The following is a 27,104-nucleotide window of genomic DNA, read 5'->3' as shown; positions in this document are numbered from 1 at the left end:
ATCAGCCTTTTCCACAAAATATGACTTCTTTCTCTGTGAATATGGTCTCTGCCAATGATCTCAAGGGTAAAGGCAAGGTGAAGGTGTTGACTTCTGATAGAGCAAAGGAGAGTGGTGCTGTTGACCTGGATCGGCAAGTCACCAGTAAAGAGCTGCAGCAACGAATTCGGTTTCAGAATAGCCGAACCGAAAAAGGTCAAACTTCCAAACCCAGAGTTACATCACGTATTTTGCTAAACAAGTGGCAGAGGGAACAAGAGAAGGAATACTGTAAGAAGCAATGGTTTATGGGAGAACGCCGGAGGTATGAGGAAGAAGTATACCGAAGGGAGCAAGAAAAATACATGACAGAACAGGAGCAGTCTCATTGGGGTTGTTCGTTCTTTAGGCATTGTTGGAATGAAGGTTTGAGGTTGCCTACAAGAAATAATTGTCCGGAGTGTAGTGTTCAGTACTCCGAGTATAGGCAATCTCGAGTCAACCGCCGTCCCATCTATGAAAGACTTGGAACAAAGGTTCCTGAAGATGATCGGCGCTTAAAGATAGGTGGCTTTGAGAATCAGCAAAGGAAAAGAGTTGCAGGTTTGGGTTGGATTCATAATAGAGTGCATGATGAGGAAGCTGACATCTATAAATACGTATGGCAAAAAGGACAGTGGTGTCCTCCAGGCCTGAGGAAAAGTCAGAAAAGAAGAGTGCAACGGTTGAGGAATAGGGAGCTGGAATTGGAAGTTGCTGAAACAAAGCAAATATGGCGTCCTAAAAAGAAGCCTGATGGATGTGGTCCTTCGGCTAATGCTTGCATGGCTTTCTTCCTCCCATCAGAGTTTATAGCTCCCGAAAGCCAAGATGTCCAAGAAGAGGTGTACTCTGATTTTGATGAAAGTGAATGTCAGGATTTGATGGCTCAGCTTGTATTAACACAGCAGGCTGTTTTTGATAAACCAATCAAGAATCGTCACTTGAGACCACTCTATTTAAAGGGATATGTCAATGGCAAGCCTTTAACTAAGATGTTTGTCGATGGAGGGGCTGCTATCAATATCATGCCTTATACTACCTTCAGGAAACTTGGGATGACTAATGAAGAATTGTTGAAAACTGACATGGTGCTCAGAGACTTTGCTGGCAATCCTTCCGATACCCGAGGTGCTATCCATGTCGAGTTGACCATTGGATCGAAAACTCTGATTACTACCTTTTTTGTCATTGATGGCAAGGGGGCATATAGTCTACTCTTGGGCAGAGATTGGATCCATGCTAATTGCTGCATTCCTTCAACCATGCATCAAATTCTCATTCAATGGATTGGAGATGATGTTGAAATTGTACATGCTGATGATTCGGTAAGTGTTGCTGCTACAGAGTCTACCTATTGGGAATATGAAGGCGTTGATTGTTTCTCCGGAAAAGTGTGGAAAGAAGGTCCTGTGAATGTTTTCAGCGAGGACCAATAGCCGATCCAAGCAGTCGGCTCTCATAGTAATTTTTAATGGGAAATCCTGTCGATGGCAACAAAGGAAAGTTGGGACGTGGTTTTATGTCGGCTGATAAATTGGAAGAAATTGATGTTGGTGATGATTCTAAGCCAAGACCGATGTATATTAGTGCAAAGTTAGACCCAGAATATAAATCAAAGTTGATAAACCTGTTGAAAGAGTTTAAAGATTGTTTTGCTTGGGATTATACGGAAATGCCTGGATTGGATCGTTCCATTGTTGAGCATCGATTACCCATTAAACCTGGATTTCGTCCTTACAAACAACCTCCACGAAAGATATACAAAGAGGAGGTATTAGCCGATGTAAAGAAGGAAGTTGAAAGATTAATAGAAGCAAACTTCATTCGGCCATGCAAGTATGCAGAGTGGATTTCAAATATAGTACCGGTATACAAGAAAAATGGAAAAATGAGAGTTTGTATAGATTTCAGAAATCTTAATAAGGCAACTCCCATGGATGGTTACCCAATGCCAGTTGCCGATTTGCTGGTAGATGCAGCAGTAGGTTATGAGGTCATTAGTTTTATGGATGGTAATGCTGGCTATAACCAAATTTTTATGGCAATAGAAGATATTTCGAAAACAGCTTTCAGATGTCCTGGTCATATTGGTTTGTTCGAGTGGATAGTCATGACGTTTGGGTTAAAGAATGCCGGTGCAACTTATCAAAGAGCTATGAATTATATTTTTCACGAGCTGATCGGCAAGATTGTAGAAATCTACATCGATGATGTAGTAGTCAAGTCTATAAATCATGAAAGACATTTAGCCGATTTAAGAAAGACTCTGGAGTGCACAAGAAAGCATGGCTTGAAGATGAATCCAAACAAATGTGCCTTTGGAGTTTCGGCTGGTGAGTTTTTGGGATTTTTAGTTCATAAAGGAGGAATTGAAGTTGGTAAGAAGAGCATGAAAGCAATAGACAAAGTTGTGCCGCCAACTAATCTCACAGAATTGCAATCATTGTTAGGCAAAATCAACTTTGTAAGAAGATTCATATCCAATCTTTCAGAAAGAGTTTTACCCTTTTCCCCTTTATTGAAGCTCAAGAAAGATCAAAAATTTGTATGGGGTGACATACAACAAAAGGCTTTTGATGAGATCAAACAATATATGAAAGCACCACCTGTGCTGGTACCTCCACAACTTGACAAGCCTTTTAAGTTGTATGTGGCGGCCGATAGCCTAACGATAGGATCGGCCCTTATGCAAGAGTTTGAAGGAAAAGAAAGAGTCATAGCTTATCTTAGCCGAAAGTTGTTAGATCCGGAAACAAGGTATTCGGCTGCAGAAAAACTTTGCTTATGTGTATATTACTCATGTACCAAATCTCGGCACTATTTGTTGAATTCCGAATGTGTGGTGGTTTCTAGTTTTGATGTAATCAAGCATATGTTATCAATGCCGATTTTGAATGGAAGAATTGGCAAATGGATTTTAGCGTTGTCGGAATTTAATTTAAGATATGAATCGGCAAAGGCGGTAAAGGGTCAAATTATTGCCGATTTTATTACCCAACATCGGGATCTTTCTATTGAAGTGGTAAGCATTGTGCCTTGGGCTTTGTTCTTCGATGGATCATCTTGTAACAAAGGTGGTGGTGCTGGTATTCTCTTGATTTCCCCACAAGGAAAGACTTTTGAATACGCGGTTCCTATTGAATTTCATGTTACTAATAATCAGGCAGAGTATGAAGCATTGATTAGAGGGCTTCGGCTTCTTATAGAAGTAAAGGCCGCTGCTGTCGAAATCTTTGGGGATTCTGAGTTGGTGATTAATCAATTGAATGGTCAGTATGAATGCAAGAACAATGTGTTAAGAGAATATTATGAGGAATGTAGAGAACTTTTGAAGAATTTTCTGGTAGTAACCTTGCATCATGTCCCTAGAGAGTGCAATGAAGAAGCAAATAAGTTAGCTCAAGCTGCTTCTGGATATCGAGAGAATCGGGAGATTTTTGCTATAGAAGAAGATGTTTTAAATACTGATCAAGTAGATGGTGATTGGAGATACGAAGTTACCAATTATCTGAAAAATCCATCTCAAAAGGTTTCCCGAAAACTCAGGTACAAAGCTCTCAAATTTGTGTTTCTTGATGATCAGTTATATTACAAGTCCATCGATGGAGTATTGCTCAAATGCTTAAGTCAAGAAGAAGCCAAGAAAGTGATGTATGAGGTTCACGAAGGATTGTGTGGTGCACATCAGTCAGCTTATCGGATGAAGTGGATAATTAGGAGAACTGGTTATTTTTGGCCAACTATGTTGGAAGATTGTTTTGAATATTACAAAGGGTGTCACAATTGTCAGAAATTCGGCAATATTCAAAAGGTTCCAGCATCTGCTATGAATCCTATAATCAAGCCTTGGCCGTTCAGAGGATGGGGTATAGATTTAATTGGTCAGATCAATCCTCCTTCTAGTAAGGGACACAAATTTGTACTCTTGGCCACGGATTATTTTACCAAGTGGGTTGAAGCTATCCCTTTGAAGAAGGTAACGTCAGAGAATATGATCAGTTTTGTTAAGGAACATATAGTTTACAGATTTGGGATTCCTCAGACTATAACAACTGATCAAGGAACTCAATTTACTTCTTCAGAATTCTGTGACTTTGCCAAAAGTATGGGGATTAAGTTGTATAATTCTTCTCCCTATTATGCACAAGCTAATGGTCAGGCAGAAGCATCAAATAAGATTATGATTAAAATTATCCAGAAGAAGATTGATGAAAAACCAAGGAAATGGCACTTGGTTCTTAATGAAGCATTGTGGGCTTACCGAATGGCTTGTCATGGGTCCACTCAAACGTCTCCCTATGAACTGGTTTATGGACATCATGCTGTGTTACCATGGGAACTACGGTCAGGATCAAGGTGAGTTATTTTACAGAAAGAATTAGCAGAAGAAAACTATAAGAATCTGATGATGGATGAGTTGGAAGATTTACATTTGATTCGTCTTAAGGCATTAGAAAATATTGAGAAAAATAAATTACGCGTCGCCAAGTATTATAACAAAAGGGTTAGGCTGAAGCAATTCGCAAAAGGAGATTTGGTGTGGAAAACTATATTGCCGGTTGGAACAAAGGATAGAGCATTTGGCAAATGGTCTCCAAATTGGGAAGGTCCTTTCCGAATAGTAGAGTGTGTACCTGGCAATGCATACATATTGAAGACTTTATTTGGGGAAGAGTTTACCAGAGCTATCAATGGAAGATTTATTAAGAAATACTATCCCAGTGTTGAGGTTGGTTCGTGAATGTAGATCAGAAAAACGACAAGGAAAAAATTGCCTTTAGCCTAAAAATCAGATACAAGACTGAGAATAGCCGATATCATTCATATCGCCTTTAGCACAAAATAGCCGATGCAGTTTGCATCGCCTCTAGCACAAAAAATGTTTGTCTGAAACTGGGTTGTTTTCAGCATTTTTTCTGACAGTCGCAAGTGGAATTTTACCGAAAAGAATCAAAGAAGTAAATATTATTCCAAAAGACGAGATTGTTTATAAAGTTCATCCTAATACAAACTACTCCTCAAATAACTTGTTGAGGACGGATTGGGGGTTTGTGATTTCGGCAAGGGCAGCAGCATGATCGTCGTAGGCCTCCAGACGCTCATCGATGTCGTCGACTTCGTCCGGGCGTCCTCCAACGAAGCCAACTGGCTGGGAGGAGTAGTCCTCGTTGGTTTGGGAGGTCATTGCCGCCAGCCCGAGAGAAGCGCCGAGGTGCACACCTTGGATGACGGCCTGATCAATGCGGCCGTCCACAGCATCAAGGCGTGCCTCGGATGTCTCCCCCTGAGCATTCACCTTGTCGGCAATCTTGTTCGCCGCCATCTTCAAGCGGTCATTCTCCGCGGAAAGAGCTGGGCATGAAAGAAGAAATGGGTCGGCAAGCAAAGGAAGTCAGGATGATAAAACTAAGTGAGGATATCAAACCGGTGATGGCGTCGCAGAATTGTTTCCGCTGATCCTCCCATTCGGCTTGATCGATGCCGAACTTCTTGGATACGTCGCCTAGCTCCTCCCGGGCTTCATCCCTCTCCTGGTGAAACTTGAGCGCCTCCTCGTGAGAGTATGGATGGTGTGCATCTGCTGGCTCTGCCGAACCCCAAGGGTTGGAATGGTAAGAGCTTGAGGAGCTGGAAGATCCGGAGGAGCCGGATGATGGAGTTCCCGGTTGAGTTGCCGACACTGGAGGAAGGAGATGGTATTGGCTGGAGCTGATGACTCTTATCCTGATGAATGAGGAAGGGGAAATCGGAATTAATAGATGAACGAGGAGATTGCAAAGGGGGCAAAGAACCGAATCATACCCACGACACCGGCAGCACGACGCTCTGCTTCCTTCAGCCTCTCCGTCGGTAGGACGCTTGCCACGGTTGCCACTATTCGTCATTTGCTTTGGTGGAGGTTAGGGTTTCCTTCTGGAATGAATCGAATGAAGGAAGTGGAAGAGACGGATGTGAGAACGCTGAGGCAAAGATAGTGATGAAGGCCAATGGAAAGGTCTATTTATAAGCCGAAGCGAAAGATCGTGGCGAATTCCACGGGGTTGTGGGGCGAGAATCCCGAACGACGGAGTAGGTTTGTTCCCTTTCGGCTAGGCCGTTACTGGACTGGGCCAGGCCTGAGTTAAGTCGAACGTCGCTTGAATATCTCCATGATTTATTGGAGCCAACATTGTTCGGCTATACCCTCACAGTATTTGGATTGGATTCGTTCGGTTATCGGAAGAATGGAAACAATCGGCTACATTCTAATCGAGTAATTTAAGGGAAAATAGCCGATTGCTTTTTTCCGAACGAATGAAAATAAGTGAACATAAAGTTGTTTAATCAAGGAAAAAAGGGTATCACACTTAAAGTTTATTACAAGCCTAATGTCTACTGGTTCAGAAGATGATTGATTGCTTCTATGGCCTCGGTCCTGATTCGGCTAACATTATCTAGCACTTTTTGATCTTCATCTTCGGAACTCTGGATGCTGGATAACTTATTTTTGATCTGCTGGTCTTCTTTGATGGTCGAAGCTATCTTTAGTGAAGTTGCTTCTATGTTCTTCGGTAGATTGGCTATATGGGCCCTGTGAAACTGAATTTTGGCATTCAGTTCGGCTAGTTGAGCTTCTAGTCTGATTTTTTCATCCTCCATGGATTTCAGTTCAGGCTCCAAGGTTGCCAAGGAATTTCTCGTAGTCTGGATATGAGAGTGAAGATCTTTAATCTCCAGCTTTTTCAAAGATCTATCCTTCTGTAGAGCGGCCCTTGAAGATATGTTCTTGGTTGCCCTTCTCACCATAGCAAAGTGATCATCAAGATGGGCTGTAGATTCTAGGGGAGCCTTGAGAGCAGAAGGGATATCTTGATCAATGAGTTCAAGGAGGTCTTTTATCTGGTCTGCATCCTGAACCAGACTAATGGTATCCTTATTCAGTAGAATAATCACTTCTTTTAGTCGAGCCTGATTCTCCAGTGATAAAGTTTGATGAGAAGTGATCTCTTCACCTTTCTCAATAATGTAGTCCTCAATAGAGAAGGAGTAACTGGTGGTCGGTTTAGTGATGTTCTTCTAGACAAAGAGGAAGAAAGAAGGTGTTAGCCGATTGGGTAATTTTGCTAAAATATAGTATGAGACAAGGCATTACCTATTGGGCTGATTGGTCATCAGGATGGGTTATACCCTGGCTTGCTGGAGGACTTGATTGAAGGTTCAGAAGAGATAGATCTGGAGATTGATCAGGAGAAGTTTCCCTTGCCAGTTCATCTAAGATCTCATCTATTCTCAGTAAAGTAAATGATAATGAGCATAAGAGATAGATGTTGTTAAAGAGAAAGGAGAGGAGAATTGGTTGAACAGTGTTACCTATAGTCTCATCAGGTTTATGAGCCTTTGAACCTTCAGCTTCATGGGTCTCTGAAGTTTCGCTATCATGGATTTCTTCATCTTCAGTAGAAACTTCAGGGGTTGGTTCTGCAGGCGCTGAGGTATTACCCAGTATGGGAATTTCGACTTGTGGCTGCAATGGAAGAAGTGAGTGTAGAGGTAGTCAGGCTTACTGCTAAATAAGATGGTTGAACTGATAAGAAAACAAAAGGTTCATGCCTTAAGGGATGATCTGGCTTTCTTGGTCCTTGGTTTCTTGGGTAAGAGGAAACTTTCAGGTGTTTTCCTTTTGCTTTTTCCTCTGGAAGATGCAGCAGTTAAAGTAGCAAGAGTTCTCATGAGTGCCTTTAGAGGTGCTGAATCCAAGGTTGCAGAAGTTTTCATGAATTCCTTTAAGTTTGGAGCATCAAACCCTAGAGCAGGTTTGGGGCCAGCCGGATAGTACTGAATTGCTTTGGCAGGGGGAGTAAACTCAAGATCCTGTGCATGACCAGATGTTAAAATAAGAAATGGATTCAAGAACAAGAAATGATGGGTATAGTGAAATTACCTCACTGTCAGAAGCAAAATCGGGTTGCAAGTTTTTGTATAAAGAATGAACTGATATATTGAAGATATGAGCATGCCATTCTTGCCACCAAGAGACAAAGAGAGGGTGAGCAGCATCTATTAGCCCAAATGGAGATGGTTCGTATATTGGTAATTCCCATCCTAATTCAAAGACCTTCTTGGCTTCCATTCCTTCTGTTAGTACTTCCCTTGATTTTATGATTGTTGAGAAGAGGAATTTTGGAGGCAGTTGGCCGCATCCTAATTGTCTGGCCACCATGTTTGGATAATAGAATTCATAGGTGGATTGTACTAATCTCCCATGATGAAATTCGGCTGGCAAAGTGCAAGGTTTGATAAAGGAGTTGAAAATCTCTGTGGATTCTTGGCCTGAACAACCAATTTCATAGCTAAACTTGCAGGGCAAAGTCAGATCTTCATTCTCTCTGTAAGGAAACCAGAGCACATTGCCGAATCCTTTGAAAAATAGCTTGAAGAGATGACCAATGTCTATATCAATGCTTATAGATGCTGCTGCTTCCCCATAAGTCTGACAAGCCTTAACCTTTGCTGTGCTACCTTCAGCATAGTTAACTGAGGGGAAACTTAGGTTGAAGAGGCTCACAGGGGTTATCTGATGCATATATAGTTGGAGCCACATTTGAATTAGCCACCAGGGACCATTTACACAAGAAATTTCTCCACCGTGGCGCATCTGAAGGGTGATCTGATGCATCATATGATAAGCAGACCCTAAAAGATATTTGCCTAATGGGATCTAGGTGCCTGCAGCTAAGTCTTCAGCCATTACCATGTGATTCAGGGTTGGTTCATTGGATTTTCCACAGAAGATGAATCTGCATAGCCACATATTCATGAAGGCTTTCAACTCTTTGTCAGAAACGGTGCCAGATGCATTCATATAGTTCTGGATATGTTTGATCCATCCACATCCAGAACTGACGGCTCTTTGATTACTCTTGCTCTTGTACTTATAAGGATATACTGGCAATGACACATTCAAACCAGTCATCATGAATACGTCGGCTAGAGTGATGGTCATAATACCATGACCAAAGATAAAGGCATTGGTGGCGTCAGACCAAAAGTGAGAAGCTGCTATCAGAAGGGAATCATTCCTGAGTGTCTCTGCTAAAGATAACTCCAGACAATGACTGATGTCCTGACTTTCCCAGTAGCTGCTGCTCTTCTCCAACATTCTCCTGTACCAGTTACGCCATCCGGTGATTGGGGGAAATGGCCAATTCTTGAATGTGTTTGGCCATCGGTTTGGTGAGGTAATCCCAGACTTGAAAGGAATTCTTTGGGTTTCCTTCTCAATAATTTCAGAAGGGTCAGGATTTCCCATTGGGCCGAGGAAATAGGAGTCGGGGTTGGCAGCATAAGGGATCAAAATCTGGCTCTTGTACTCCTTTAGAAGATGATTGAAATCAGAGGGGAGTAAATCAAAAGAGGAGCGGAAGGATGAGATGAAAGTTGCCGAATATAAATGAAGTTTACCTCTGGAATTTCATCCTGGGTCGCCATTGAAGATTGGAAGGAGGTCCGAGGTTGCGCTGAAAGCTTGAATTTTTGGGCAGCGGCTGCGGTTTTGAACGGTGATGACCTAGGAGGATGAAAGAGCTTGTGGTCAATTTCAGAATAAAACAACTTTTATCCCGAAATTGAGGGGGCATGTGTTAACACTGGATTTTGGTCGATTCTGGAAGATGACAGGTAGACCCACATGTGGGAAGAAGGGTGTTCGGCAAACAACGCAAGCGGTCGGCTAAATGCTTGTGCGGTCGGTTATTCTGGAAGGCGGTAACTCCATTCGGGAAAACAGAAGATGGCAGGCAAGACCGATCGGAAAGATGAGAGTTGTATTAATAAAGGAATCTATAAGTTTAGGGTAAGGAATCGTAAGTTTCCAAGTTTGTTTAGAAGTTCCTTTGTAAATCGTAGTCCTTTAGGACTCACATTTTGTCTAGGGTATAAATGTTGACCCTCGACCATTGTAAGAAGTGTTCACAACCAAATCAATACAACCGGCCCCGTGCCAACTTTCGAGTCCTCTTGTCGTGTCATCGAGTTCTTCGAGAGGAATCATCGATCCGTCGACCTCCGTAAGTTCCGACAACCTTGTTATCATGTTTAGTATCATGCGGTGGATTTAGACATGGTGCAAGCAGTCTTGTTTGTTTTCAATGGTCGTGCGGCGGATCTTTGCTTGACAATCAAGAAGTCTTTGCTTATGCTTCGTTTATGAGTAGATACCGTGCGGCAGGCGTTTACTCATATGCTTAGTGAAGGCGAGATAGTTATCGGCTCTATATTAGATATGGCAAATCTAAATAGATTCATTAAGTTATCCAGTGTTGCATGTTTTAAACCTCTTATATATTTGTAACACACTTCTGCCCAATCTAGATTGATATTGTTCGGACTTCTTTCTCTTGTGGTTTTACTCGTGCTTCAACGATCATTGTCTATTCTTATATTACCCTTGCAAAATAGATAACATGCTCATAGTGGCCGAATTGTCTTAATCTAGATTGTCACATGTTGCGGGTTCATGCATGTTAATCACGTTTAAGCTTTAACGAAACTAGGTATCGTGCGGCAGATGCAGGTTTTAGTTTAGTTTAATCGCTTTTATTTGTACGTTCCTTCTTCATGGATCCCAATTCGGTTGGATTGCCGAGCTTGGTTATGCATTAACTCATAATTAATTTCACTTGTTCAAACGTGTCTTCCCATGCACATGCATTCGGCAATTAGGTTTTTACGTGCATTTACCTTACGATTAGCTGAATGGTTTATGAATTTGTTGGCAGACAGCTCTCTATAGCCGTATGTCGTTGTAAGTGGCTTCAGGGCCGTACATGTGGAACTGTCCGGTATTACCCGACATGTTCCGGTTTGACATTTAATTGTTTTATCCCTTGTTAGTTTTCAGGTCAAACTGACTGGCACGCTTTCGGATCACGAAACACCCGGGAACCCAATTGAAGCCACGCTTTTCGGCTTGCTGTGTGTGAGGCACAGTACATCACATTTTGTGTCAACAGACCCCCCTCCTCCATCAGTACCTTAGGGGCCTCCTCAGATCCAGCCACCCACTGATCCTCTACCGGCACCCTACGCGAAGTGGCGGACTCTTCGGCTCCAACCTCCACCAACCTTGCGGACTCGCTTCCCTCCGCATGGGATGAGGGGGTTCCTACATAGATGGAGGGGCATTGGTCATTGTGCCCTCATCCTCCAGGATGCCCCAATCCACACTAGCAGCAATCTCATCAACATCATCATCGTCGTCATCATCGTCGTCATCACTGCTTACTTCCTCTCCTCGATCCCATGCTTCCTACTTCTGCCGCTCCTCAACTTTCTTTTGCTCCCTTGCCCTCTTTTCCCACTCGACCGTGATGCGATTCACCACCACCATGACCCAATCCTTCAGCAGCAGGACCGGGCAGTCCTTGAAGAATAGCCTCCTCGGCTAGTCCTACCATCCCAAGGTTGGTATTAAAGGATCAGAAATTTAATCGAAAAGGAGGGCACAGGGAAGGAAAGCTTACAAATTCAAAGAACCCAGGTTTCGGTCGCATTGGGGGATGCCCTAGCACCGGATACACAGGATCAAGGGTGGAGCTGGAGGTGTCCTTTGTAGGCTCCATCGCCTCCCTGATACGCTATGCCACTTTAGAAGGAGTAAGCGCCTCATCAATGAGCACCGTTCCTTCAAACGACTCTCTAGGAACCATCCAGTACAAGGGAAGCGCACGCGCCATTAGCGGCGCCACCCTCCTCGCATGGTAGGCACCAATGATCCCCGACCCCTTCATGCCCCGGACCTTCTGAGCATGAATGGCAGCGAGAAGGTCGACAAGGTGTTTCTTCTTCGAAGTCGGATAGCCCCACTGCCATGACTCTAGAGCCTTGTCGATGAGGCGCCAGAGTACTTCGGCAATGTGGCACTCTGGTCATCCCTGACGTAAAACCACTATGAGTGCCACCCCTTATTTGAGGATGACAGATGCATCAACGGGTAGTCCCTCGACCGTGTGGGGTGTAGATGAATGCTAGCATAACCCATCGGCACACTCACATCCTTCCCCCCAATCTTCCTCTTCGACAAACTGACGGTGAAAAAGTGCCGCCACAAATTGAAGTAGGGATCGATCCCTAGGAAACCCTCACACAGGGCAACAAACGCCACCATATGTTGGACACCATTAGGGGTAAGATGCTGCAACTCCACTTGGTAATAATCCAACAACCCCCGAAGAAATCTATGTGCGGGTATGGCAAATCTCCGCTCATGGAAGATGGCAAAAGACATGACGTACCCTTCGGGTGGCGCTGGCTCACTCTCATCACCAAGCAGCAGCCACTCCCCAATGGCGGACAGCGGTCGGAGGAGGCCACGGTGGACAAGGCCCTCCAAACACCGAGAAGTAATACCGGATCTACCCCACAGCTACATCGAAACGTCGGGGGGAAGGTGGGTGCAAGCTCAATGAGGGCGGCGGTGCAGACGCGAGCTCGACAGCGATGGTAAACGTGGATGCAAACCTAACAGTGGTAGCAGTCTTGGCGTGGGAAGCTAAGGCGATTGGCGGTGAGAGCTGCGGATGTGAAGGCGAGAAAGCAAAGTATGGAACCCTAGGGGCGAACCTCGTGGTTTTATAGTGGCAACGAATGCGAGAAGGGCAACCGTCCGCCTCGATCTTCGAGCTAGCCACGCGCACCGTCACGTCACATTGTGGGACACACACCCATGATCCCTATCCTCTCCCACCAAAATCGCACCGGGCAGATCGCTTTCCTGAAGCGACCGAACTCTTTTCCCACAGAGGGGACGTGGACTAGAAAAATCTCTTCACTAAACCCGTCTAGGCCCATAATGACTGGAGGTCGGCCCACCTAGGGTCCCAGAGTCAAAGGGCCATCCCAACAAGGGGTAGGCCCACAAACTACTAGGACTCAAGGACGCAAGCATTACTAGGGCTTCAATCTGCAATCGGGTCCCAGCCAGGCCGACACTGAATAAAATTCCCACGAATGGAATACCACGATTCCCTTAAAAATATCTAGTTGATGAAAAACCAAGTCTTTCAGTCTTACTCATGAAGGGTCCGATACTACCCCTGGGCGACTCTACTCGAATCCCTTGGGGGCTCGGGGGCTACACCCATTGGGTGCGCTCGCGCGCACCCTCTAGCAAAGTAACTCTGATGAAATCGAAAACACCCCCAGGCGATTCTATCCGAATCACCCGGAGGCTCGGGGGCTACTATTGGGGACCTAATACCAGGGTATTCTAGAAGGTGGAACCAATAACCATCGAATGTTAAAAACTTCTGGACGGACAAGGGCGCCACTACGTTCCTTGCCTGAATGAGTTTGGTTCCGCCTCGCCCGACGCCTTTGGGACAGCTCCGCCTCGCCTGAGGGCTAAGGGCTAGTCTCTGCCTCTCCCAACACCTTTGGGCTAGCCTTGCCTCGCCCGAGGGCTAAGGGCTAGTCTTCGCCTCACTCGACGCCTTTAGGATTGCTCCGCCTCGCCCGAGAGCTAAGGGCTAGTCTCCGCCTCGCCCGATGCCTTTAGGCCAGCCTTGCCTCGCCCGAGGGCTAAGGGCTAGCCTCCACCTCACCCGACACCTTTGGGACAGCTCTACCTCGCTCAAGGGCTAAGGGCTAGTCTCTGCCTCACCCAACGCCTTTGGGCTAGCTTCGCCTCACCTGAGGGCTGAGGGATAGACTCCGCCTCGCCCGACCCCCGAGGGGCGGGCTCAGTCTTGCCCAAGGGATAAGGACTAGTCTCTGCCTCGCCTGACAACCAAGGATGAACCTTGCCCCACTCAATGTCTAAAGACTAGTTTTGTCTTGCCTGACAACTTCTCCCCGTTCCCTCATGATGATGGGTACAGCGCAAGACAAGATGTTCGGGTCAACCACGGCTTCAAGGACCATACCCTACACCCTGGCAAGAAAGGTACTACCAGGGAATGACAGGACGAGTGCTTTAGACCCTTCCGGGCATAGCAGAGCCTAAAAAGTATTGCAGGTGCGTGCTCTTCACCCTGTAAAGTTGTAGGCATCACCTTTAGCTCTTGGACACGGAACCCGATGAAGATATACGACAACCACTATGCTCCAGAAAAGGATTTGCAATCTCCACAAATGACGGATATGCCATCACCATGTTATGGTCCCAAGGGAGCGGTGCCCGCTTCCCGCCCCCTCGGGTTCACCGGATTGGAGCACATGCTTCAGCCTCTAGACGCCCTCTCCAATCGGAAGACCTTGCCCACAGCGCTACTCCAGACCCCGACCCCGTGTCCCTCCGACAAAGATTCATAGGAACCAAAAGACGTACGGAGCAAGACTGGGTAAGGCTCATAAGTCAAAGCCACTGTACTATAGTCCATACCCTGTGAGGGGCAGTGCTCTGTAACCATCCTGACATTCTATAGAGGCATCGACAGTATTATAGGTGCTTATCATCCTTTCACACCCATCAGAATGGGAAACCAGGCTGGGTAGATGTGAGCCACAAGGCTAGGTAGAGTACGCATCCTAGCCCTCACACTTGTAAAGCCGTCCCCTTCATCGATAAAAGGGGATGCGCTTCCTCCAACAAGGGGACCGACTTTTGACGGCACAACACACAACACACACAGTCAAGCTGCTACCAAGCTCTTGACCTCCTTTCGACCCTTCCATTACAGACTTGGGACTAGTCCCTCTCTCGATCGTTTGTACCCCTTACTACGAACTGTTTTTGGTGCTAATAACACGAGCAGCAACAAACTGGATGTAGGGACATTCAGCCCGAACCAATATAAATCTTGTGTGCTTTAGCGCACCATCCAAGTGTAACGCACATTACTATAAATCTACTTGCCGGTGCTTGTACGAAACACCGATAATACTTGACAACCGATTTGTTCGGTCATTGGTTCTAACAGCCGATACCAGTGAGGTATCACCTCTAGTGCAAAAAATATACCTGAAGGAGTAAAAGCTAGTACGATGTGTATCACCTATAGAAGCAAAGCAAACACGGACAAAGTGATGCATATAAGTACGAAGCAAAGGAAGATCACTCAAGATGGAGAAATCGTTTGCTAAATATCACCTATTACAAACTACAGGCCAAAAAAACACTTTGGTCACTATATCATTGGCCTAGGAAATAAAGGGTATGGAGTTGGTGGTGCTAAACAAATCCTCAACCAGGCGCTCATGATCCCTAGGGTGCGCCATGACTGGAAAACTGTGGGGAAGAAGCCAAAGTTTGTGGCCAGAACGGGCTTGCGCAGCAGCCAACGCCATGGCAGCACCATGACGAACGCCATGCAAGGCAACCTCCCTGACACGGCTCGGGATGTCATGCACATGAACCATCGAGAAAGTGCCTCTGGCATTGACGAATCCCGCCACGTAATCCATAGCCAATCGGAGGCTTTCTAGTTGAGCGGACACATCTAAAAGATTCAAAGGGGAGATGATCAGAATCTTGAAGATGAGATTGAGAGGGAGCAAAAGTTATGATAGATATCTCACCCTTGATTCTAGCCTTAGCCTTGGCCAACCTATCCTCCACTGAATCAACCTTGAGAGGCGATTAGCATCGGACCATGGCCAAAGCTGATTCTATGCGGGAAAGGCAGTCGGTGAGATTCTAGCCATGCCTGTCGATGGAAGCGAGCATGTCATCATTGTCGACCCACCTCCTTGGATAGCAGGGAAGCTAGTGGCGAGCTGTTGATGAAGAGAACCTTGAAGGTCAAACAGAGTCGGCCCTATGCCCCAAAGCAGTGAGAGCATGATGAGTTGCACCCTCCTGGTGACGAAGGCGTTGGCATGATGATGCAACCCCATTGAGGGCCTCCTCAGCAGACCTATTGTTATTCTCCATGATCTCAAACCTATGGGAAAGTCGAAACCGCACTAAAAACATGAAAGGTTTGAGATGGAGCAGGATGTTTTTCGATCCACAACTGTGGCCCGTATATATAGCTCGAGGAGGTGAGAAGGTAGATTTCATCGGGGGTGTGAAATTAAAGTTAGATGTGGAAATAGATCGACACTCTAGAAATTCAAGGTGTGGTTAATGAAGAGATAATAGATTGGGACTTGTTGCTTCCCATAATTACAAAATATCATGGGATGGATACGAAAGATTTACATTAACCAGTGATCAATGTATCGAGGCTTCTTTGGATTGAAGGGAGTCCGGATTGCCACAAAGGCCAAAGGTCATCATAAACTGAGTCACATCGGCCCATTGATAAAATTATGCTGGAGAAGGGGGGAAACCGTCTGCCTAACGGATGCCCAGCTGATTTCTCGATAACTAGGAAACTGCAGGAAAGAAGCCTGTGGCTTTCCCGATGGGTATTTGATGGAGCAAACAAGGGGAAGGTGTCTACACATTTTAGCTCTTGCAAACACTAGAACAGCTCTATGAGCATGGAGAGAAGGCTCAGGTGATATCATAAGAATTCTTCTAACCACTCACCCTATGCACAAGAATTCTTTTAACCACTTAAGATCTTCATGGCAGAAAGATAGATCATGGATGGTTCGATGGAGTCAGAGACACTTAAGGAAGCAGATAGAGGAGAAACATAGCTGAATTATTGAATTACTCTTGCCAGAGTCAGATAGGCATTTAATAGTCAGTCTGGAAAGATGGATCCAAGCGCCTGTGAAGCAATAATGGTCTTATAAAAGTTTTGAAGCATGGACTCATGAGCTAATATAGACAGTGACAAATAGTAGACCCTAGATCAAGATTCTCTACCAGTGACTATGGACCTATCGGGGATACATACATGATAATTTTGGAATAAAATTACTTTTATCCTAAAATTGGGGGGCATGTGTTTACACCAAAATTTGAAAGAAGAATTACAGGGACTTGAAAAGCTCCCAAGATCATGTCATCAAGGAATCGATTGCATGAAGGTCGGTATCAGCCGATTCGAATACAGCACTAGAATCAGATTTCTTCAGATAACGCCATCAGATAACGACAAAAACTACTATTGGCGTCGGAAAAATCATGTTGGACTCTACAAAAAGGGAAAGATTAGAGTCCAAGTTATCTTAAATTAGGAATGTTTTCTCTTAGGACAAAAAAATTGTAATGAGTCATGCTTAAGTAGGATTCATGCGTAGGTTCTGGGTATAAATATTAGACCTCGGTTATTTTAAAGGACACACACAATTAATCAAATACAAGTTCCTTACTTTTTTTTGCTCTGTCCACTCCTTAGGAGTAGGAGTAGAGTAGATCTTGGTGAGTTCTTTAGCGAGCAGGGCTGCATCGGTCCGACTAACCTCTGGCTTGTCTATAAGTACCATCATGGCTTATACTTCTGTTCGTATGGCTGCATCGATTTGATCGACCTCCACTGTGACTCTAGTATAAGCTAGTTATCGACTCTTGTTTAGTTCAAGTATGACTGCATCGATCCGGTCGACCTCCACTACTCAAACTAGATTAAGGTCAAGTTATTGGCTCTGTCTAAGGGTGGTGTCCTTCAGATAGATTCATTAAGTTACCGATATTGCTTATTGCTTCCATTATTTATTTAATTACAGCAATATCACTTCGCCCGATTGGGATTCATCACGTGCTAGGCTACATCCGATCACAACACATGGCAAAACAACAAATATATACTTGTTGGTAACTTTTCGCACCGACAGCAGACCTAAAGCAAAACTGAATCAAAGTGACTAGGCAAAATACCCTACAACACCACTAGATTGGGACCACTCTAAAGTTGAACCCACTTTTGTTTCCAATGAATAATCATTGGGCTATGAGATTACAGCCAGTCCATACCAAGTATAACATCATACAAGGTCAAGGGTAGGATTCAAAATGATGAAACAAACTGATTACTAGCAATAGACCAATGTACCTGATTAAGAATGCTAGCACTAGATAGAACACCACCAGCATCAACTTGTACATATGATGGAACATGCACAAAGGTCTGAGAGCTCAACTGTTGGGCTACCCTATCACTGACGAAGGAAGAAGAACTGCATGAATTCAATAAAATAGAGACAGGAATACCTTTAAGGGAGCCCAAGAACTGCACTGTACGAGAAGCAAGAGCACCAGAGATCATAGACTTGGAAAGTGCTAAGAAGATATATTCAGTAGCTACTATAGTAGAATTAGTCAAATCTTTAGTAGCAGAAGAAGAAGACAGAGACTCCCAAAGATCATGAACAACATGAAGCACTTTCGAAGCACATTTGTGGTCCTTAGACCACTTAGCAGCACATTTGTAACATAGTTCGATTGCACGCCTGTAAGCCTTGAGAGCGCCCAACGTGGAATTCAAATTGGGGGTTGCTTCAGTAGGTGCAGGCCCATTCAGCGACTTGTCTTATTTCAATGGTGGTGGAGGCAACGGCATCGCATTCTTGAGATTAGCCTTGTTTGCCGTGTACTAAGGAGCACAAGCGATAGGGGTAGAATCCACCACCTCTTCCTGTAACAACGCAAGAATACAAGCAATATCGAGGTATTTTGGTCGTTGAACAAGAATGACAGCTTTGATGTTAGGGCATAAGCAATCAATAAAATGAGTGGTGTAGTAAACTGGATCAACAAATATGGAGTAAGAACGAAGGTCATCCATAAGACTAGTGAAGCGGGTAACATAGTTAGAAATGGTGGAAGTTTGGCATAGTTGAAAGAGCTTTCTGATCAACAGCTCATGTTGATCACGGTCAAAACAGGAGTGAAGTTCAGCACAGAAGGTTTCCCAGGAAGCGGTGGCCAAGTTGGACTCCACATATTGCCACCAGCGGGCAGCATCCCCCTCAAAGTGCATATGAGTGACACAAACCCACATGTGAGGCTTAGCTTGGTACATTTGGAAGTAATTGATGCAGCGGGTTCACCACAAACATCGGTTCTCACCATCGAACTTTGGGAACGGTAGCTTGGGGATGCGACCAGGGTTCAGATTATGAGGAACTAGGTGTGGATTGAAGGGATATGGTGGTGGATTGGGATACAACAGTGGCTACGTGGAAACTGGTGGTGGTGGATTAGGATACAATAGCGGCGGCATGGGTATTGATGGCGGTGTAGGAAGGGGTGGCGGTGGATGGGTCAGGGTAAAGGAGGGCTACAAATTAGGCAGCAGTGGACACAAATGAGGAAGCGGTGGGGGGAGGATGAGGCAGCGAATACAGACATGAAGCACCAAATAGATGAGGGAGAAGGTGCGTACCATTGGCCAGGACGAGAGGATGAGTCTGAGAAGACCCAAGCCCTACATCCCGTGGAGAGGTTGCGATGTCGTGCCCTATTTGCCGTTCAGTGGTGATTAGTGTAACACCCTTAGTGTTACATAGTGAATCACTTGCTAAAACATGTCATGTGCATCATACTTAAGTGATATTGCATGTGGTGTGATGAATAGGTAAAGCATTATAACTTAAACGAGTCGTAAAGATGTAAAACAAAAAGTTAATTTGCGATTTATAAAGTTAGCATGTAGGGATGTTAACTAATTTTTATTGAACAAAAACACTATAAAACATATATGTGACACCTTAATAAAGTTTGAAATGTGAGATTTGTAGATGACAATGAATTACTTGGTGTTGAGAGATAATGTTGTTAAGTACTATATTCAATAGCTTAAAAGTGCAACTAGAAATAGAAATCCATTTAACACTTAGAAAATTTCATGAACTTTTGGAAGGTTAGGCACTATGATGTTTAGCAATTTTTGTAGAGAAATTGGGTTAAGGAATAGGGTAGTATTATGGCTTGTTTTAGTAGCCTAATATACCCTCTAAGGTATAGCAAAAGTGGTTTGGGGATTGGATCAATGGTTTTGATGTCTCGAACGCTTTATATCTGTGCATAACATGAACTCGGGCCATCTTCTCATGTTGGGCGCGATCACTAGCCCGTCTAGCCCTGATGTTGTAGCATTGGTGCACAGGGCGCATGCTCATGCATGCACGTGGCCACGCTGGCCGGTTGCTACTGTCGCAGCCTGGCCATGGTGGGCTTGCCGCTAGCTGCTAACCATGAGCCACCGTGCCTGCTGCTCACCTAGGCCTGATCATCCTACCACTGTGCCATGCCACCATCGCACATGGTCGAGCCTGTAACCACAGCAACACACACATTCTACCCTGGTGCCGTGTTGTCCAGTAGTGTCGCTATGACACCCACTCGCGTGCATGTCCTCGCTAGCAACCAACCACTCCCCAAGGTGACGCAGGGGCCTTGCTCTACGCCACATGTGTAGCCGGTTACCATCTCACCCTTGTCATCTTCCATTAAATGGAAACCGCCGATGTCGAGCCATCATTGCCATTGAAGGCGGGCAGACAAGGCTGCATCGCATCGAAGCTAATCCTACAGCGCCTGGTTGATCTCTGTACAATTACTTGTGCTAGATGTCAATTAAGGAACCTAGCTACACGCCAAGTCCACGTACGGTCCTAACCGAGCCCTATCACGCTCCAATTTTGGAGTTTTCCCTCCACCGTGCCATTAAGGTCGGGCTTGGCCGTGGACGAGGGCAATCACCCACCACACCACTCCACACCAATCCACCTACCTCATGAGCTTCGCCTCCACCTCCACTTCACCCTAGGTGCCTCGCTTGCACCTCTACCACCTCGCCATAGCTATTGACATGGCTACGCCATCTCGAAGCGCTGCCACACCACTCCGGTCGTGTGTGGCTAGCCCTTACCCACTGACCGTTGTCTCAACCATCACCACAGCCATGACTAGGGTAAGCTGGGGTTGCTCACGCGCTAGCCAATAGCTACATGTTGGTCTAGGACGGCCGGTACGGCTGCACCACCATCGCACGCGGCAACTCGCCATGGCCACCGCTCCTGCAAGCTTCGCTGCTCCTGTAACTTCATCTAGTGTAGGCGCTAGGACTGTAGATGTAGGTTGGCTCGCTAGCCGGGCCACTACGTGCCTTAGTTGGCCGGTGTGGCCATCAATTACCGTGCCCGCTGTGTCGGCGCGCGTAGGGGTGGCCAAGGATTTGGCCACAGTAAAAGAGGATAGTTGCGAGGTCCTTTTTGCATAGCCTCTCTCTCAAGGAATAGTGTTGTAGACCCTGGGTTGATTTGTGTGTAGCACTGGGGCATTTTTGCAAAGTTGGCAGCGCGCACGTGGGTCGCCCTGTCATGGGCTGTCTCATGGTGGGCTACATCCACACGGGCCGCGTGGTGGTGGGCCACAGAGTGAGAATTCATTTTTCTTTTTCTTAAGGAATTAGAAATAGTTTTATATTTTACATTCTAAGTTAAACTTTGAAAAGTAATATCAATTCACATAGGTGTCCAAAAATTTTGAAATAAATTTTTGTTGGGTTCCTAAAAATGTTGTCTATATGATGGTATGATTAGATTATGCAGGTCTGAGTTGATGCTAGGTCTTATTAAATTATTTGCGAGTGTTTAGTATTATTTAGATTAGTATTTGTAGGAATTTTTGTGGCAAATTGGTAATAGCTTTGACCATGAAATTTTTACAGTAGATTCATTATATTATTATGTGCTTGCTGTAATTTTTGTAGCCTTAGAATAGGCTAAGTACTAGGGTAGTTAGGTGCTCCTTGTTGTAATATACGTTAAATCGCTAATAAGAGTAAGGTTACATTTTAGTTGCTAAGTTAATACTTGTTAGATGAATCCATACCTGTGTTTATGGAAATGATAGGTAGTTAGTATCTTAACCATTAGAGCTAGCTTAGTGGCTTAGTAGATGTATTTTTATTTTAAGAATTATTGTTGCCTTAATACTAAAGTGTTGCATCATCATCGCATGCATATAGAGAACGAGTTGGCGGAGATCATGACCTTCGAAGATCATGAGTTTGAGGAGTACAAAGAGAAGATTCTCATATAGGAGGGAGCCTTGGAGCCACCAGTGACTGACTTTGCTAACAACACGCCGACCCAAGGCAAGCCCTGGTGCATAACCCTTATTTTGAATAATCACTAGATATATATGTGATGTGCATTTATGTTATAGGATTTATATTAAAACTACATGCATAGATAAACCTACCTATGAGTCCTACTAGCACAGGTCGAGTAGCTGCTATGCTTACGCTATCGGTAGCGTGAGTAACCTGCCGTTACTCATAATAGGTGATTATTATTATCACTCTCATGATAAAATGGTGAAAATGAAATGAAGACAGAGCAGGGATATGGTACGAGTATTGGTGGGTGTAATAGGCTGTCCCATGGCCAACAGGGCATAGCTTGGTTACACTGTTTTTCCTATCCATGTCGGTTAAGGACTGGCCATTGCATTAGATTCTAGTCTAGTCACAGACTTATTATCCTGAGCACATACTTGCTTATGGGAGCGGCAAGGCTCGTTGCTCTCTTGTCATGGGTTCTAGCTCTTTCTAGACCAATTGATTGGAGGCGAGGATGGTGGAGGTCTAAGCACCTCTCTAAGTCCAAGACTCAGGAGTAGGGGCTTAGAGTCCAAGTTTAGATGGGGACCTGGACCCCTTGACTAGAGAGTGGTGGGTTGGTCTTGCTTGTGCCTGGGGTATAAGCGAGGCATGTGTTTCGAGGTACACAGCTAGGATATATTGGTTCATGAATCACCATGTGATATGGTATGACTTGTCTATGATCTAGCACCATAGTAAGAACTGGAAGATGAAAGATGGTGAAATGGATCTGATTGCTCAACTCTTGCTTGAAAGTACAACAATGCTTACATAGAATGGTTAGCTAATGAACTAATCAGGACTGCTAATAAGAAACATACATAAGGATTCACTACTAGTAATGCTTTTTACAAAAAGGAAACCTAGCAAACCATAAAGCTTATCATATCCTTTGGAGTTGGGAAATTATTCCCACTAGTCGGGTAAGTCTTGCAAGTACATTGTGCACTTAGGGTTTATTTACCCCTGTTGAAGGTGCAGCTTGAGAAGTGACTATTGTGTGGAGGATTCTTCTGGTGGGCACAGATGGATCCTTGTATCTTATCATTGGAAGTTTATTTCGATTTTGCTGTTTAAATTCCACACTCTTCTGGTGGGCACTTGGTATTGTAATAATGTATTTTCAAAAACTCTTGTTGTATGAAATGGACCAAGTATTATAAACTCATTCTCATTATTGGATCCTGGAGGAAAAATGTGGATTGTTCGAGTTCTCCCTTGGGGTGTGCTCAATAGAACCGTCTGATGTAGCCAGCTTTTAGGGTGCTTAGTGTTTGGTGGAAGATGAGCGCCTCTAAAAGCATGCTATTTTGGGCGGTTCTACCATAGGTGGTACCAGAGCCAATAATGAGTCTACGAGTTTAAAAGTAGGATGCGATAAAATCATGTAAATAAGTATAAGCCCTAGTAATATGGTCTATCTAGGATAGCGGCACATGTTTTATCTAGGTACACTAACTTACGCTGCATAAGTTAGCAAGTGGAAAGTGAGTGAGCGATGTGCCGAAAATTTTTGCAAATGCCGCTATATTTTGGCTTGAGTGAATGGGTAGGCCAATGCATGCATCATGAAAAGAGAATCTTGCTTAAACTAAACTTCCCCCACACATATAAATTGGATTAGTGAATTGATAGGATAACCTAAAAGAATGCTTTAATAAAAGCCTTATCATTTCTCTAAGTCTCTTGTTCCTAATTTGGAGGGTTGTCCCTAATGGTTGGTTCCTATCTGCCATAGATGAACCTAAGGTTTGGTCATGAGAGTACTAGTGCTGGGATGGACCATGGTCTTGGTCAAGACTAGGGTGATAACGGTCACGGTGAGAACATTGGCAACACCAGTGGGGACAACCACGAGGCCCCACATCTGGCTCCTCCACCACCACCACCACCACCTCCGATGACCCATGCAGAGATGATGGTGGAGATGCTAGATGCTCGGCATGAGTCAGCCTGTGCCTTGGAGATGCTAGCCCAGGTGATTTGTGGCTTCGCCCATGGGGGCCATGGAGGCAATGGCAGGAACGGGGGTGGTGCCCGTGGTCCTAAGGGGCCTTGTTCTTACTAGGATTTTTTGAAGATGCACCCACCCACATTCATGCTAATGGCTAAGCCTCTAGATGTGGAGCATTGGCTTCATATTCTAGAGCAGAAGTTTTAGCTGCTCACTATAACTAAAGAACAGAAGGTGCGCTTTGCAGCACAGCAGTTGTTGGGTTCTTCTAGTGCATGGTGTGACACGTTTAATGCCATGCAGCTAGTGGATCACCGTGTGACTTGGCAGGAGTTTACCATTGCTTTTAGAGAGTACTACATTCCTGCCGGTGTGCTGAACCGGAAGTTGACTGAGTTCCTAGACCTGAAGCAAGGGAGCATGTCTATGATGGATTATGTGAACAAGTTCAACCATCTTGCATAGTATGTTGGGACCCATGTAGACACTGATGAGAAGAAGAGAGACTATTTCTATCGTGACCTCTCTTGTAGCCTGCAGAAGGAGCTATACATAGGGAACTACAAGACTTTTGGTGCTATGATGAATGCTGCTATTGCCATGGAAGGACTTCAGCATGACTCTCAGGCTGAGTGAAAGCACAAGTGGGTGATTACTAGGTCTTCTAGTCACCCCAGGCTCAGAAGGTAAATGTTGTCAGGCGGGTGCCCTATTAGTCTTCGGGTGGGCAGTCGTTTCGTCACCCTTAGCAGACCTACTAGGCACCACCCACCTAGGACCATGCACCTACTCAGTAGGTATAACACCCTCGATGTTACACCATAAATCATCTACTAAAACATGTCATGAGCATCATGTTTATGTGTTAATGCATGTAATAAAGTGTGTAGATCAATTTCTGTAACTCAAAATGATCAACAAAAATGCGAAATGAAAGTTGATTCGATAGTCATGCTATATCACTTAGGGTTTAAAACAATTTTTATTAAGCAAAAATGCTATAGAACATATATGTGTCACCTTAATAAAGTTCAAAGTATAAACTTTGTAGATGATAGTGAAATACTTATGGTCTAAAAATAATATTACTAGCTAATATTTCCACTAGCTTAGAAATCGCAAATGGAAATCAAATTCAGCTAAAAAACTTAGAAATTTTCAAGTCTGCCAACAGTTAGACACTGCTATGTTTAGCAATTTATTATGAGAGATTGGGTTAAAGGGTGGTATAGTGTTATAGCTTGATTTGGTAGTTTCATGTGCCGTCTTGAGTATGGTGAAGATGGTTTAGGTCCTAAAGCAATCGTTTGGTCATGTTGAACGCTTTAAAATTCATGCGTGTCACTGTCTTAGGTTGGTTAGCACCGAGAGCGCGGTCACCACGTGGGCTTCTCATGCCACACACATGGCCACATCTTGTGTGGTCAGCTATGCCATCGCGCTTGGCCGATCGAGCCGCCTAGGCATGGCCAAGGCTAATCGTAGTGATACGCTAGCCCCATGTCCTGCTGCTCTGCCTCATGCTACCATCTTGGGTGCCGACATGGCCACGTTGCACTACTATCACATCTGCACTACCATCACTACTCGCATCGTGATGCTACCATCGCATCGTCGTTGTGTCTGCGCTGATCCACTGCACCTCTGCGTTGTTGTTGGTCCTATGCGTGTCGCCTCTGTCGCGTGCATGTGGGCAAGCCGCCATCGACATGCCATTTATGGCACTACGGCACATGGGCCACACCGGTCAGACACACGCACACATGTTCCATAGCATCGACATATGGGACTCCTGTTCTCGTTGCTCGTGTCCCACCAAGGCAAGGACGAGCTGAGCCCACCTACCGCGCCGTCTCTCTCTTTCCCTCTTCTCCCACTATTTTCCACCGCCGTCGCGTCATGTCACGGTGAAGCCAGAGAGTGAGCACCTCTCATAAATTCCTTGTGCTTGCATCTCTGCCTTCATGTCCCCTCTCCATCCAACCCTATCCTACCTTGACTCATGTCACATCGAGCTCCAATTTTGGAGCTTTGCCCGCCGCCGTGCCGTTAAGGCCCGTCACCACCCACGTCGTGGTCAACCTCCACCACTTCACCTCTCATCAATTTCTCTACACCACTAGCTCGCCTTGGCTCCCTCATCATCGTGCACATGCTAGTTGTAGCTCTAGTGCTGCCTCCTCACTGTTGTCATGACTGTGCCTTTGTGGTCCGTCATTCACCTCACAACACGCACGTGGCTAGCCTCGCTCAGGTCGTCTCTGGCCAAGCCAACTTCTCGGTAAGGTCACTGGTGAGTTATCGTTGCTCACCCGTTACCCCTACCACCTTATTGTTGTTGTGGCTCACCTAAACACCATCGCCATTGCTGTTGGGTGCCCACCATCATGTAGAGGTCCTTCTATGGTGTCCTGGCTCATGCAACCGCCGCCCATCATCTCGTGTCGAACCCTAGGTGAGTGTCAGCTTCGTAGATAGGTCAGCATGGGTCCTGTGTGGTTGGCATAAGCGCTAATGCCACCGCTCACCATGCCGGTGCACACGGGGGAGGTCAAGGACCTTGCCGTTGTAAAGAGGAGGAAGTTCTAAGGGTTTCGTTGCAAAGTCGCTATCTGTAGAAATAGTAACATGGACTACGAATTGTTTTTCTCATAGTCTAGGGGCATTTTTGCTAATGTGCTAGCGTGCGTGGGACTTCCTCGCCGTGGGCCACCTCTGTGCATGGGCCGTGCCTCGCCTATGGGCCGTCGTGCGCTCGTGCGTTGCACCGCGTGGGCCGTGTTGGGCCAAATTGAGTTTATCTTTTTCGTGAAGAATAGAAATAGCTTTTCATTTTAATTCTGAGCTAAAGTTTGGTAAATCATATAAAATCATGTAGGTATCCAAAAAATATGAAACTAATTTTATTAAGTTCCTAAAATTGGGCTCTATCTGTTAGTGTATTTAGTTCATATATATACTTGTCGATGCCAGGAGCTATTAAATTATTTGAGAGGGCTTAATATTTTTAGGTTAAATTTTGTAGAAATTTTTGTGGCAAAATGATGATAGCTTTAGCTTTGAAATTTTTATAGTAGCTTCATGATATTATTATGTCTCACTGTAATTTTTGTAGCTTTAGAATAGACTTAACATAAGGGTAGTTAAATGCTCTTTGTTTCAAATATCCATTAAATGATTAGTAGAAATAGAGATATATCCTT

This window comes from Miscanthus floridulus, chromosome 3 (genome assembly GCF_019320115.1).
Source record: "Miscanthus floridulus cultivar M001 chromosome 3, ASM1932011v1, whole genome shotgun sequence".
Classification (NCBI taxonomy): domain Eukaryota; kingdom Viridiplantae; phylum Streptophyta; class Magnoliopsida; order Poales; family Poaceae; genus Miscanthus; species Miscanthus floridulus.
This window is presented reverse-complemented; position numbering follows the sequence as displayed.